General features: G+C 36.1%; 1 protein-coding gene across 3 annotated transcripts in view; it reads left to right on the top strand.

The window, feature by feature from the left end:
- LOC145673401 (uncharacterized) overlaps positions 1-12,963 on the top strand; it is a 288,550-nt gene that overhangs the window by 130,671 nt on the left and 144,916 nt on the right. The gene's annotated exons all lie outside the window — the stretch shown is intronic.

A 12,963-nucleotide genomic window follows, 5' to 3' on the forward strand; every position in this document is an offset into this window, starting at 1 on the left:
GCAGCTCTCTACGAGAATGTTAACCCGTGCCGACTTGACGACAAACTCATGAAATGGCCTTTTCACATTATTATATAATTTAGAATTTCCGACCATGATAACGGATAAACTAAAAGAGACAGAGAAACGAAACTTTGCACGAAGCAACTAGAGAAAGGGCGACATCTGTTCGTGTATTGACAAATAGCATCGGAGTAACAGTGTTGCTAACGCAAGACAAAGTTGTCTTTTTGTAAATGGAATGACCTAAATTGAATATCATTAGAAGCAGCAGTAAAAGTAAAGACAAAAGAGATTGTAAAGGCAGATCAGTGTTGCAAACTTTTTGAGAAATAACGAGTAATATATGTTGGAGCACTCAGGTAGTGAGGTACTAATGTTTTGTACACCTTAGATCAGATATTGACAAGAATTGTTTGCGTTGACTCTAAGTCTAGAAGCATCCGGTGAAGAGTGTTGCCATCAACAGAAGATAACAATTGAGTTTGGAAGAGATACAATAATTCGGAAAAGGTCACTAGTGCTGCATGCTTTAAAACGTGTAATGCAAGGCGGTAGAGCATGAGGACTAGAACCGTGGTTTTCTGAGATCGATTACTGACCGAAATATACGATATCTTGTAGAAACTGACAAGTAAGGTTTGTGAAAGGTTGCAACGCTGCACAGCGGGTTGGAATCCCAACAACCTGGCTAAAATATGAAAACCGTTCAATTATGATTTATGTACTCGTGGGCTTTCGAGAACGCTGACAACCATGATGAAATCAAGAGTAAAAAAGCTGTTGCAATGCAGCGTTGCCATCTTGTACACTCCGCATCAAAAAAATTGCGACAGCTAACGCCATGCAGCTAGGCCACCCAATATACACCTTCTTATCCCATAATCGTGTCTGGTAGAGAGACTCCCTCCCCCTCCTCCTTTCTTCTCTCCCATACTAAAATTAGCTAACAACATGAACGCAATTCTAATTTCAAACTACGCATGTTAGTATCGATAAAATGAAATAACAAAACCGAGACGAAACAAAATTCATAAGTTGATTTAGGGAGAAACTGAAACACACACAATAAAAAATTAAAACCAATAGATGTATATTACACAGAGGTTCAGAAACGAGGCAGAGAGAGAGAGAGAGAGAGAGAGAGAAGGCGAGAAAAGAAGAAAAAGAAAAGGGAGGACAGATAAAATTGTGGAATTTTAAACGTAGTAAGAAAACAACCTAATATTATAAAGTTCCGTTACCAGAAATCAAACAGTAATATAGATATAAAGTTTGCTTATATACATTTTCAGGATTATTCGAATATATAGAGGATGCTTGAAACATTCATTAAGTCACTTTCGAAAAGGATAGCATACTCAATTTTCAGTAGAATTGTAGATCTCACAGACACATCTAAGATAATGGCAACAGCTTAACACATGCTTTGTTTTCGCCTGGTTCGGTTGTAAATTCGGTAGTGTTCATTGGACGTACTGATGCAAAGTACATTCTAATAAACTCAGTAGGTAGCGTAGGTTATATCTTCCATTCCAGACTACTAATGCATAGTGAACAAAAAAAAGAAAGAAAAAACGAAGAAAGAAAGAAAGAAAGATAAAATTGAATGAGTGCTATTTTACTGGTAATTTTTTTTTATCAGAAATATGCTATATTAAAAGTCCAAACCATATCATAATGAAAAGTTACAAATGTTCAAATGGAAAATTGGATGTTCCTTATAGATGCAGCAGACCTTGCATGTTTCAAACTTCAGCGTGAATAAATCACATTGAATTATAAGAAGGAAACAAATTTGTGTCGAACTAGTATAAATAATTTTTTGTTTCCAAATAAACAGAGATTGCTATTTTCTAGACTTTTCCGAAGATTTATCTGAACCGAACATCCAGCATCACTTTCATCTCTTGCGAATATAAAGTTGTAATTTGCACAGAGAGAATGAACACGCTAGAGCTCAAACGGATCATCGTGTCAGTCGGATGATGTTGGTTAGCTTATGGACCACCACTGGGTCGAGGATTGAAACCCGTAGTGACCCGGTAATTCGACTGAGACTCGGTAACCCAGATGATAAAAAAGATATTTTGTTTATTCCCTTGCGTTTAAACAGTATTTCTTTCAGAGATGACCAGGACTGGAGATGTTACGTCCAGAGCACGAAAAACTCGACGCTGAAGTTGTCAGTTAATTACATTCTCGAGACCAGGTCTATCGGTCTCTTGCTCCGTTTTAACTTTGGAACACATACACACATGAAGTGCGTGTGTAGTGAGAGAGATGGGGGAGAAGTGAAAGATGAAACGACAGGATAGGGAAACGTCAGGAAAGGGAGAGAAAGAAAGAGAGAGAGAGGGACGAATATAAATATGAAACATACTTATCATTACAGTGTATGATGAAGAACGCACACATCGTTTATTATAATTCTCGCCGGTGGTGCTTTGAAAGTTCTCCAACAGAAGATAAATCTCTGTTCGCAGCCATTATTTTATGCGAAAAAGTTATACTACCTGGTGGGGAATTGAACCTATATTTTCCTCTTGGAAATCTGGCACTTTACTACTACACAACCGATTGCTTTACCCAAACTTTGTTCAACAAATGCTGTAATATTTCTTTCTGAGAACGATAACACGAAAAGTGTTTACTGCAGATCAATGAAGTGTTTCGAATGTCCTAGTAAATCCCTTGCCCTTTCCCAACCAACATTCGTAAATAGTCTATATCATGATATAGATCTTTGCTTCCACATTCTTAAGCATTGCACGTATAATATGAGAAATCGATTCTTGTTTGCCACGTTGTAAAAAATTCAAGTTGGGCGTGAACAGGATTTGAACCTATGCTGGATAGCTGTATTAGTCGTAACTGCATTACGTTACTGCTACACTAGCATTCCACCTGAGGCTAGAAGCCAAATATTACTTACTTTAGCCTTGATTATTAAAACTATCAAGCTTCTTCCTCTAAGGTTATTTGTACCTAAGTACACAACGATATTCATTTATTCGACGACCTAGAGATAAATTAGTGCCCACTAATAAAGGACACCACATTCAATCCAGGAAAAAATACAGAAATAAAAACATATTATGCAGTAATTTCGCCGTGCAAATTCAAAAGTACGCCAATAATAATAACCTATATTGTTAAATTGAAAGGGGCTGTGACTTATAGTCTCTTGAACCACCCGACCGATCTCGATCAAATATTCAACATTGATAATGTTCGTACCTAGGAGTATTTATATCTATTCGTTTTGATGGTGTTACTTAGGGCAGGGGAGGATGGAAAAATATAAAAAAATAAAGAAAACTTAATAAGTCGTGAATCAAACAACCGATCTGGATGAAATTTCCAACATGGATTACGTTTGTGCAGTGGAATGTTTTTAATTATTTCACTTTAATGGTGGAATGAAGGGAAGGGGAGGACGGGGAGATATACAAAAATCAATGTGAATTAAAATAAAAATGACTTGTTAATGAGTTAATAAGTCATGAATCACCGGACAAATCTGCATCAAATTCTCAACATGAATGAAGTTTAAGCCTGGAGTGGTTTTCATCATACCACTTTAACGATAAAACTTAGGGGAGTGGAAGGGAGGTGAAAGATATATAAAAATAAATAAAACTTAATAAGTCTTGAACCACGCGACCTATCTCGATCAAATTTTTAACATAGGTGAGGATCGGGCCGTATATGATTTTTATTATTTCCCTTTGGCGCTAGAAATTAGAGAAGGGGAATGCGAAAGGGAGATATATACACATAAATAAAATTTATAAGTCTTGAACCACCGTACCAATCTCGATAAAATTTTCAACCTAGATGAAGTACGAACCCGAGATGGTTTTACTCATCATTTTGATTGTGTAACTAAAGGAAGGTGGAAGGATAGCAACATTTAAAAGAGAACGAAAAATGACCGATATTAGTATCGAATCTATAATTTTTGGAGTCGCTGAGATGAACAGTGACACATCTGATGCCGTTTAAATCCAAATTGAACCCGCAACATAGAGGAGGGGGAGACATATAAAAATTATCAAAATAACCAATATAATTGTGGAATTCATAGTTTTCCGGGTGGCTGAGATAAACAATGGCACTGAAGATGTCGTGCTTCGCAACATGGGAAGGGGAGAGGATATATAAAACTCATCGAAAATGACCGATATCAATGAGCGCCTTACTAATGGTAAAAAGTGACTGAATAACGGAGCATATTATTATTTTTTCTCAATTTAGCCCAGCAAAGCGGCCAATTGATGCTAGTAATAATAATAGTAGTAATAAAAATAATAATAATTATTATTATTATTATCATTATTATTATTATTATTATTATTATTATTATTATTGGCGTACTTTTGAATTAAAACGGCGAAATTACTGCATAATATGTTTTTATTTCTGTATTTTTTCCTGGATTGAATGTGGTGTCCTTTATTAGTGGGCACTAATTTATCTCTAGGTCGTCGAATAAATGAATATCGTTGTGTACTTAGGTACAAATAACCTTAGAGGAAGAAGCTTGATAGTTTTAATAATCAAAGCTAAAGTAAGTAATATTTGGCTTCTAGCTTCAGGTGGAATGGTAGTGTAGCAGTAACGTAATGTAGTTGCGACTAATACAGCTTTCCAGCATAGGTCCGACCCAACTTGAATTTTTTACAACGTGGCAAAGAAGAATCGATTTCTCATATTATACGTGCAATGCTTAAGAATGTGGAAGCAAAGATCTTTATCATGATAGAGACTATTTACGAATGTTGGTTGGGAAAGGGCAAGGGATTTACTAGGACATTCGAAACACTTCATTGATCTGCAGTAAACACTTTTCGTGTTATAGTTCTCAGAAAGAAATATTACAGCATTTGTTGAACAAAGTTTGGGTAAAGCAATGGGTGGTGTAGTGGTAAAGTACCAGACTTCCAAGCGGAAAATATGTGTTCGATTCCCCACCAGGTAGTATAACTTTTTCACATAAAATAATGGCTGCGAACAGAGATTTATCTTCTGTTGGAGAACTTACAAAGCATCACTGGCGAAAATTCGAATAAACAGTGTGTGCGTTCTTCATCATACATTGCAATGATGAGTATGTTTCATATTTATATTCGTCCCTCTCTCTCTCTTTCTTGACGTTGCCCTTTCCCGTCGTTTCATCTTTCACTTCTCCCCCTCTCTCTCACGTACACACGCACTTCATGTGTGTATGTGTTCCAAAGTTAAAACGGAGCAAGAGACCGATAGACCTGGTCTGGAGAATGTAATTAACTGACAACTTCAGCGTCGAGTTTTTCGTGCTCTGGACATAACATCTCCAGTCCTGGTTATCTCTGAAAGAAATACTGTTTAAACGCAAGGGAATAAACAAAATATCTTTTTTATCATCTGGGTTACCGAGTCTCAGTCGAATTACCGGGTCACTACGGGTTTCAATCCTCGACCCAGTGGTGGTCCATAAGTTAAACAACATCATCCGACTGACACGATGATCCGTTTGAGCTCTAGCGTGTTCATTCTCTCTGTGCAAATTACAACCTTATATCCGCAAGAGATGAAAGTGATGTTGGATGTTCGGAACAGATAAATCTTCGGAAAAGACTAGAAAATGGCAACCTCTTTAGTTATTTGACAACAATATTTTACTTATACTAGTTCGATACAAATTTGTTTCCTCCTATAATTCAAAGTTATTTATTCACGTTGAAATTTGAAACATGCAAGGTTTGCTACATCTATAAGGAACATCCAATTTTCCATTTGAACATTCCTAACTTTTCATAATAATACAGTTTGGACTTTTAATATATTATATTTCTGATAAAAATTTACCAGTAAAATAGCACTCATTCAATTTTATCTTTCTTTCTTTGTTTCTTTTTCTTTTCGTTGTTTTCTTTTTTTGTGCACTTTGCATTAGTAGTCTGGCATGGAAGATATGACCTACGCTACCTACTGGGTTTATTAGAATGTGGTTTGCATCGGTACGTCCAATGAACACTACCGAATTTACAACCGAACCACGCGGAAATTAAGCATGTGCGTTAAACTGTTGACATTATCTTAGATGTGTCTGTGAGATCTACAGCTCTACTGGAAATTGAGTATGCTATCGTTTTTGAAAGTGACTTAATGAATGTTTCAAGCATCCTCTATATATTTGAGTAGTCCTGGAAAAAATATATAAAAGCAAACGTTATTTCTATATTAGTGTTGGATTTCTGGTAACGGAACTTTATAATATTAGGTTGTTTTCTTACTACGTTTAAAATTCCACAATTTTATCTGTCCTCCCTTTTCTTTTTCTTCTTTTCTCGCCTTCTCTCTCTCTCTCTCTCTCTCTCTGCCTCGTTTCTGAACCTCTGTGTAATATACATCCATTGGTTTTAATTTTTTATTGTGTGTGTTTCAGTTTCTCCCTAAATCAACTTATGAATTTTGTTTCGTCTCGGTTTTGTTATTTCATTTTATCGATACTAACATGCGTAGTTTGAAATTAGAATTGCGTTCATGTTGTTAGCTAATTTTAGTATGAGAGAGAAGAAAGAAGCAGGGGGAGGGAGTCTCTCTACCAGACACGATTATGGGATAAGAAGGTGTATATTGGGTAGCCTAGCTGCATGGCGTTAGCTGTCGCAATTTTTTTGATGCGGAGTGTACAAACCTTAGTTCTCTGTTTTAACAAGATACCGAATATATCTGTCAGTACGTGAGTTATCAATTTCACATAAAGACGGTTACTTCTCATGTTCTTCTGCCTTGCATTATAGGTTTTAAACCACACAGCACTAGTGACCTTTTCGGAGTTATTGTATCTATTCCAAAATCAATTTCTTTCTTCTGTTGATGATCAGCGGATGCTTCTAAACTTACAGTCAACGCAAACAATTCTTGTCAATATCTGATTTAAGGTGTACAAAACGTTTGTACCTCACTCCCTGTGTGCGCCAACACATATTACACGTTATTGCTCGAAAGTTTGCAACACCGATATGCCTTTACAATCTCTTTTGTCTTTATTTTCATTGCTGCTTCCAATGATGATGTTCAATTTAGGTCATTCCATTTACAAAATCAAAACTTTGTCTTAAGTTGGCAATACTGTTCATCCGGTGCTGTTTGTCAATACACGACAGATGTCGCTGTTTCTCTAGTTTGTTCGTGCAAAATTTCGTTTCTCTGTCTCTTTTAGTTTATCCGTTATCACGGTTGGAAATTCTAAATTATATTATAATGTGAAAACGCCATTTCATGAGTTTGTCGTCAAGTCAACACGGGTTAACATTCTCGTAGAGAGCTGTTATTTCACTAATGCGTATTTATAGTCACATAGAATACATTTGAAGTGTGTGTGTGTGTCGCAACACGAAACTACTCAAAATAAGGGACACCCTAAGATATATATATATATATATATATATATATATATATATATATATATATATATATATATATATATATATATATATATATATATATATATATATATATATATATGTGTGTGTGTGTGTGTGTGTGCAAAGCAACACTCAAAAATTAGGGTTGGAAAGGAACTTACAAAACAACTGAGAAAATATTTACTGACTGTCAGAGTAGGAGAAATTATTTCTTAAATTTTTGAAACATATGCTTATTTTTTTATCTCTTAATTACTATAAACGATAGCAAAGCATGATATCCCGAAGAGACTCTTTCTGCAAAATACATATTATTAAATTTTGTATGGGATGATAGTGAAATCCATTGAATCAGAAGAAAATCCAGGATCAGCTGATGCGCAAATGAAATTCACAGTTCCTATTAGCACTATACCAGATCTGAACATTTTGATTCCCATATTGGTCTCACCAAATTAAAGTTTTAAATTAATAAAAAGGATATAGATAGAAGGAAATATTCTCTCGGTGACCTCAAGTGACTCGTTACAAAGCCATCAAAGACTGAGTCTTGATGTCGAACAAAATGCACATTTAATTATATAGCTTCACTGTTACAGGAGAAAGAAAATTATATTTAATTCTTACTAGACGTGCAAAATAAAGAACAACAACATTTCTAAATTCTAATTTTCATATCTATATTCTTGGATTTCCTCCAGAAACAATAAATCAATTGCTTGTATCACAGTATATTTTGGAGCTAATAAATCTCCTGATACCTTCAAAACACACTACTTGTGGTTTGTGGTGTAGGGGCAGCATTCATCACACGGAAAATTAATAAACATGAGCACTATATTTAAACATAATATATGTACAATAGGGTGGATCGAAAAAAAAAACTTTTTTTTTCCGAAATCGATAACGGTTCACACGGGAAAAGTTGCCCACTCATAACAGTAGTTCACTGAATTTTTTTTCACAGTTTTCGGACGGTCTTTTCGGACGGTCTGTGCTGCAATCTGCCTAAAGTTTTGGATAAGTCAACATAGGCAACATACATTACACAGTATGTAGCAGTTTGTTTTATCTTCCAGTACGATTCTAAAGTAGCATATTTATCTACGTGATTGTTCTTCAACTTTATGTGCTGTACTGACATCACTAATATGTGCAGTTCTTTGCTTATTTTAACCATAAAATGGTTTAATATAACCCAGAGCTCACAATGAATGGAGTTTCTGTACTATTGGACCTGACTAAGCCTTGGGGCCAGTGGCGTTTTCATCCAAATGTTGAAACAAGTGGCCCAGTGGAAGCTCGTTACAATGGAGAAGACATACTAGCCTCTGAATATCCCTTCGAAGTCGTTTTTCGATACTGACAAGAACAGCAATGTGTTTACCGGTATTGCTTGCAGTTCCATTGCAGCCCGCTGCAACCTTTGTTGACAAGTCCGCTTGTTTCGCTTTCAGAAAGTCGATTATAGTTGTCGCGGTGTCAAGTCCGGTACCTGATTGTGGTGTGACGTGCGCCAAGTAAGCAGAACCAGGTAAGGCTCAGTGGTGACGTGGTACTCTTTTACTTTACGGCGATTTTAATTTATTCCCCTTTTTTCTTGCACAATAGTCTTGTGCTTTCGACCATCGAAATACAGGGCTCTAACAGCGTGACCAGATGTTTCTTCAACCTGTTGTACTTCAGTGCTGTGTTTCTATTTTTCTCTTCAAATTCTCATTCTAGCTATAATGCTCCGGGGAGATTCTTCTGAGATTACTCCTGCGTCCTGAAGCGCAGTAAAGCAATGAGAGCCGCTTGCCTGTCAGAAACACCCGTTCTGTAAGCCTCAGAAGATGTTTTTAAGAGACGAATTCTGGTTTGTGTGGTCTTCTGCCCGCGAATGTAGGCTGGTAGTTCAAATTCAGACTCCAACGTAATGGTATCGGACTCCTGCATGTATCGTCAGAAGTCGTAGGTTCTACCAATCTTTGACTTTAAAGTCGAATCATTGGCACCAAAGTCGACTTTTGTTTCATCTTCTTTCTTCTTTGATCGGTTGCTTGCAGAGACCTTCTAGTCTTAGCATCTAGGCTGCCTATCATCATTTTTCGCACTGTTCGTTGCTCTTGCAAGAATGCTTGTTCCCGAGTTGTAACTCGTTGTTGTTTATTGCACATGTAATCATTCAGATCTTTGCACCGCAGGCATATATATCAAAGAGGCGATCAAACGCATCTTTGAAAAGTTCTGCACTGTTTTGCTATTTTTCCATTTTGATGATTTGGAAACACCACTACACTTTCTGCAGTACCTCAAGAGTTTTGTCACAACACATTTCTTCGGAATAACGGGAATGGATGATTTTTTCAGATGTCTATCACCCTATCTGCAACTGTTGGCAATACGGCAAGTCACGGCCATTGCTCTCAGAAGACAACTGTAGTTTCACCAAGTTTACAAAACGCCTGACGTCACCACACGTCGGCAAGTGAGTTTCGTTTAGTTCCGAGGGCGTACCAAACAGATAACTATTCACACGCTGACGGGAAGTCCTCCCAGGAGGCTTTTCCTGACTTATAATGAAGGCAACCGATAATCTAAAAAAGGCCGAAGGCACTGTAACATCTGCAACCAACAGGTCACTCGTTGGTGGCTCCTTACTCCTTACTAGGTCGATGTCCCTGTAAATTGTTAAGCAATATGTTTGTTTGTTAACCAACTATAGTTAAATAGCATTCAACAACAGTCAACAAACATGATACTAACTGCTTACATGCGAATCACACACTTTAACCTCAAAGAATGTCCGTTCCCTAAACACGCAAGACTCAACACGTTAATCGTATCGCAAGCGACACTGCACTAAAGCAAAGGACAGCCCCTCCCAGCAACCCAACCCTCCTTCGGCCATGTCATTCATTCAACATGAACTCGCCCACTCCCAGAAGAAAACACTAACTGTATCGCCTTGCCCAGATCGCGCAACAATGGAATCGAGCTTTCATTTACCATTCCTATTCTTTACGCAGGTTCAACGTTAATAAATGCAATTTTATTCTTAAAACAAGCAAGGAACTATACATATTAGTGATGTTAGTAAAGCACATAAAGTTAGAGAACGATCACGTACAGAAATATGTTACTTTCGAACCGCATTGGAAGATAGAACAGACTGTCTACATACTGTGTAACGCGTGTAGCCTATGTTGACTTTTCCAAAACTTTAGGCTGATTGCGGCACCGGAAGACATCGTCCGAAAAATGTGAAAAAAATTCAGTGAAGTACTGTTATGAGTGTGCGACTTTTCCAGTGTGAGCCGTTATCGATTTCGATAAAAAGTTTTTTTATCGAATTTTTGACGCTCTTTTTTTTTTTTAAAGGATATCTCATTATATTTACAACAAGCAATGTTGTCATCATTTTGCCGTATCTTGGACAGTATGTGAGGAAAATAACAAAAAATAAATTTCGAATCATTTAATCTATATTAATCGTGACAACAAAAGATTTTATGAAAAAATACTTTGGGCAAAAGAAGAGAGACATTAATTAGCTTTCGTTTGATGTATTTGTGAACATTCTAACAATAATACAGCCGGAAAATATCAAGATTTGAATGTTCAGAAGTGCACGCGGCAGCACTGCAATTCAATGTAGGGTAAACCGGGGTACGTATTCACGAACACTGGGGTAATGCCGAACACCCAAGTTTGCGCCCAAGGAAGTTTGCTAGAAAACAGACGATTTTGTTGTATGCTAGCGGAGAGACCTGGAAAGGTGTAGCAAATTTGGTGATAGTCAGTTGAATGGATTGCCACGAAGAAGACGTTTTGTTGTTTTTGGCGATTCACTTATAACGTTGATTCAGCAACCTGGGCAAGTTAAGTTGAATTTTATCTCATCTATATTGTTACAGATAAGGCTATATATTCCCCTATATTTCAGCATTACCTTTTTGTAATGTTACTAGCCTGTATGGAGTCATTAATTAGTTTCATTTCAACTTTAACAATAAAATTGTGTCTCATGGGGAAATGCCAGACAGAATGTTTGCCATTACCGCGGAGGGTTCGGGATTGCTCCATGGTGTTAAATAAATTATCAAAATTTTTTAAATAGTTCTTTTTTGTTGAAAAGTAAGTAATAAGTTAATGAAATTGGTTTGAGAAATAGATCATTCTTGGTAATAAGCGTTATTAGCTATATTAATTAGAATAGTTTGCTATAGGCCCTATTTATTTTAGGCAATTAGTAGCCTACTTCATTATTCTATAGTCAGTAACCCTATTTTAGATATCTGAGCCTTTATCATAGGCTGCAGTTTTTTTGTGTGTGATTCACAGAGTGTTTTACAAATATATTTACCCTAGTAGCGCCCATTAGCAGTTAGTAAATTTTGTTCAGCCTATTGACCGCATTTCAACACTGAACTAATAAAGAATACTGTCCTTGGAAGCAAAATATTAATGTGTATATCTGTTATTTCTACAATTCCAAATAATGTTTTCATTTTAATGAATATTTTACTTAATGCACGGTAAGTTCTGAATTTGTTTCATAAGAGTACTTTCTTTAGCCTATTACCTAATATCTTTCATTTGTATAGATTCAAAGATGATGAGGTCTGGTCATGTTTCTCATTAACTTATGTTTGTAATTATAATTCTTATTAAAGATTTAATTGAGGTATAATTTTAATATATTTTAATGCATTTCGCTTCTTTCGTAAAAGAAAGTTTAAAGTAAACAGTATGTTCGAGATTACCGCTAATACTGGGGTGATCCCGAACATAGGTACATTTTTAAAACATCTCTCTGATTTGTTGCAAAATGTTACTTTTGATTTTTCTCTGCATAGTATAATGGAAAAACTCCAAACTTTCTATACATGAGAAATCTTAATTTTATCTCTAAAAACAAAGGAGTTATTTATAATCAAAGCTTAAGCGTTCGTGAATACTCCGGTCTCCTTTAAACAATGCGGAATGTTTCCATAAACTCACCGAGTTAATGGCATTATAATACAGATAGTATCAGACTCAAATTTACCTCTGAGACCTGTATTTAATAATGATAAGAAGAAAAGATGCATGGTATTTTACCATTCACCTTTACTAGCATATATTGAAGGTAAGAAGATTGAGCCTTCTAACCTTACAACAAAGCCAATTCCTGATTGCCTTAGCTTGTTTTCGGAACGGAACAATTTACTTTGGGGTCTAAGTCGGCATTGCAACTCTGGAAATTAGACAGTTAGCTCTTGGACAGGATTTAATATACTTGTCAGGAACAATGTTAACCAAATCCAATAGCTTATTCATAAATCACTCAGCAACTGATAAGTCAACAGTTTATGAAATATTGACTGAGTGCAATTAAATAAAGTCAAGGTTAAATTTGGAAAATATTGTTGTTGTTGTAGATCAGGCTATTTTTTCAAAAGCAACACAAATTAAATGGATACATCTAAATGAATTTGACAGTATTTTCATAGCGATGGATCTTTTCACATAGTTTGTAATCTACTTTCAAATATTGGGAAGTAATTGGTAATACTGGACT

Source organism: Thermobia domestica, chromosome 16, assembly GCF_964235325.1.
Source record: "Thermobia domestica chromosome 16, izTheDome1.hap1.1, whole genome shotgun sequence".
Lineage (NCBI taxonomy): Eukaryota > Metazoa > Arthropoda > Insecta > Zygentoma > Lepismatidae > Thermobia > Thermobia domestica.